The sequence below is a fragment of the Sprattus sprattus genome (genome assembly GCF_963457725.1).
Source record: "Sprattus sprattus genome assembly, chromosome: 16".
Taxonomy (NCBI): Eukaryota; Metazoa; Chordata; class Actinopteri; order Clupeiformes; family Clupeidae; genus Sprattus; species Sprattus sprattus.
Window position 1 is genome coordinate 1,266,902 of NC_137914.1, and position 3,398 is coordinate 1,270,299.

Genomic DNA, 3,398 nt, shown 5'->3' on the forward strand with positions numbered 1-3,398 from the left:
TGAACATAGAAAGGTGCATTTCTATGAGGCCTTTATTTAACATGGGCATTAGATTGTAAACTGAACGGTGCCTCTATACAAACAATTTCCACCTTTGATAGTATACACACGCACACACGCGCACACGCACACACACACACACACACACACACACACACACACACACACACACACACACACACACACACACACACACACACACACACACACACACACACACACGCCAGCCTCAGCCCTGCTCTCCGCGCGGCCAGCGGGGGATTACAGAGCTGAAGTCTTAGCTCTATATGATGCCGTGAGAAGCGCAAATGGAGACGCTTCATAAATAAGCTCTGTGTGTGTGTGTGTGTGTGTGTGTGTGTGCTATGTGCCCATTAAATGCAGCAGGTGCTGTAAGCCTGACCGACACCACATGCATAACAAGTACCACACGCGCACCCGCACCCGCGCTCGCCTGCCCTGCCCTGCACACACACACACACACTAACAACCAATTGCCTGAATAAATTATCCAGAAAGCAGCTGATGCTTGGCCACCCAAGCACACACACACACACACACACACACACACACACACACACACACACACACACACACACTGATGCTTGGCCACCCAAGCGGACTGGTCTACGGGTTCCGACTAAGTTCGGGCCCACATCGCAAGGCACACGTGTGTGTGTAGCATACCATGTTTACGCACATGCACGGACACACACACACACACACACACACACACACACACACACACACACTGAGTTAACATACTCAGACTTTTGCCTCGCGGGAATTGCCACTGCGTTTATAACTACCAGACGTTTTAAACAATGTTGACGTACTTTTCCAAATGCATTAAATATTAGGAAAGCTTGGGCCTCCATGAATAACATATAGACACACTCACACACACACACACACACACACACACACACACATAGCGCACACACATAGCGCACATACATAGCGCACACGCACACACACACACAGAGAGAGCTAGCCACACTGCCCAACCTCAGTCGTGTGTGTGTGAGAGGGGGGGGTCTATTTGTTATTCATGCTCATCTAAGAGAATATTCAGATGAAACACACACGCTGAGACACGAATCCTTGCCTGTGTGTGTGTGTGTATATGTGTGTGTGTGTGTGTGTGCGTGCGTGCATGCGCTGCGGCACCACATTGGAGCATTCCCTGCGGCACCCCTTTTCAACGCAGCAGCAGCCTAAACAGATTTCAACTAAATCTATAATTATGTGTGGCTGTTGATGGTGGTTCACTGAGTGAAAATTAGTAAATATGGACCGTCTTCTTGACTACAGGTCATCATTGTGGATAACTGTGGCTTCTTAATATACAAAGCTACAATACTCCACCTGCACCGCATTCAACGTTAGGATATATAAAGTAACACACCGCACTATATTAAAGCACACACACACACACACACACACTTGGCTTAGTAGCAAAATATTTTCGGAGCGACCGATGAGTTTCTAATTCGAATTCCACTTAAAGTGGAAACTGATACTCAACACCTTCTGTAGAGCGTAATGAGTAACATCCCAGCATGTACATGTATATACAGCAGAGGATCTGATAGAGCAGGCCATGCGTGAGTAACATCACGGCATGTACATGTATATACAGCAGAGGATCTGATAGAGCAGGCCATGCGTGAGTAACATCCCGGCACGTACATGTATATACAGCAGAGGATCTGATAGAGCAGGCCATGCGTGCCATGGCGAATCTGTTAAACGCATCGACTGTATAGATACTTTATGCTGTCACAGGTTAATAATAAAAAAAAAATACCAAAACAATCCACAAAAAAGTAGTACACAAAACATTACATTACCAAATCATCAAAATCTATCACATATAATTCCTTTAATACATAAAAACGAAACACAAACCAATTTACACACACAAAACACATAAACACACTGACAACCATGGCTCATTCTGTGTTAAACCTACTGATCAGTTCCGCTTTGCGTTACGTCTAGTTTATGCTGTCACGGGTTAAAGGCACACAGTGCAACTTTATGTAAACATTCAATGAAAAATAAACATTCAATTTCTAGTCTTTTTTACACATAGTAAGTTTCAATAACTCCATACCACATATCGACATTCAAGGAGCAAAGATGAGACGTCGTTGTGTGGTGAGAACTGATAGAAAATCGTAAACAACAACAATCGCCAGTGGGGAGAAGCCATTTTTCCATTGACTGGAAGCCTGCTTTATTTATTGTAGGTAACAAAAAATAAAGAAAATGGCGGCGATTGTTGTTGTTATCGATTTTCTATCAGTTCTCACCACACAATGACGTCTCATCTTTGCTGCTTGAATGTCGGTATGTAATGGTATGGAGTTATTGAAACTTACTACGTGTAAAAAAAGACTAGAAATTGAATGTTTATTTTTAAGCCTCGAAAGTTGCACTGGGTGCCTTTAATAGATATATAGGGCGCTTGGTGGGAGTTTCAGCACCTTAGACAGCGCCTGCTGCTACAGCGTGATAGGACCGGTGGGGAGGCTTCACTGAAGCTGTTCAAAACAACTGGTTCGGGGAGTACGGTCAAATAGTCCACTGATAATGCCATGTGCTTCAGGAACATGAGACCTGTTAGGGACAGCCAAGGAAGTAGAACCCGTTGGTCGAGCCTTTCTATAGCTCTATGCACAGTGGTTCTTAACCTGATTGGAAGTACTGAACCCTTCGTATTTTGAAAAATAAAATATGATTTCTTTTAAACGTAGGTATGTATAAAAACGCCCCGACATTGCTAGTGTGAACCGGGCTATATTGTGTGTGTCTTGACCCCTGCCGAACCCCTGAAAGTGACTCAACGAACCCCTGGGGTTCGATAGTACCCATGTTAAGAACCACTGCTCTATGCACAGTGAGGTATTTCTGAACTGGGTGCCACCAGCCATGTTCAATAAGGCTACGACTTGAAGCTAAAGCACTCCGTCAGGATTGTGGGTTTTCTTTTTTAAACACAACCTCCGACCATAAAATGAGCAAAACGATGATGATGACGATGAGCATGCCGCCCCCGTAGAGGTCGGTACATCGCCGAACCACCGTTTCTGTTTGGCGTATCCGGATCAGCTCCAGTCCGTACTGATCTTACCGTAGCCTACGGCGAAGGTATGCATTATCAGTGTAGCAGTCGCCACGCGGATTGCTCTCCTGCGGTGTCCCGTGACGTATGAAGTGTACCCTCGCGGCAAACAAACCTGCTGGCCCAAGATCGTGCACGCTAAGTGGGTTTAGCCGCTAATATCAGTCATCACGACACTAATATGCTTCACGTCACTTTCATAAACAAACTAATATCAGTCATCACTAGTATGCTTTACGTCACTTTCATAAACAAACTAATATCAGTC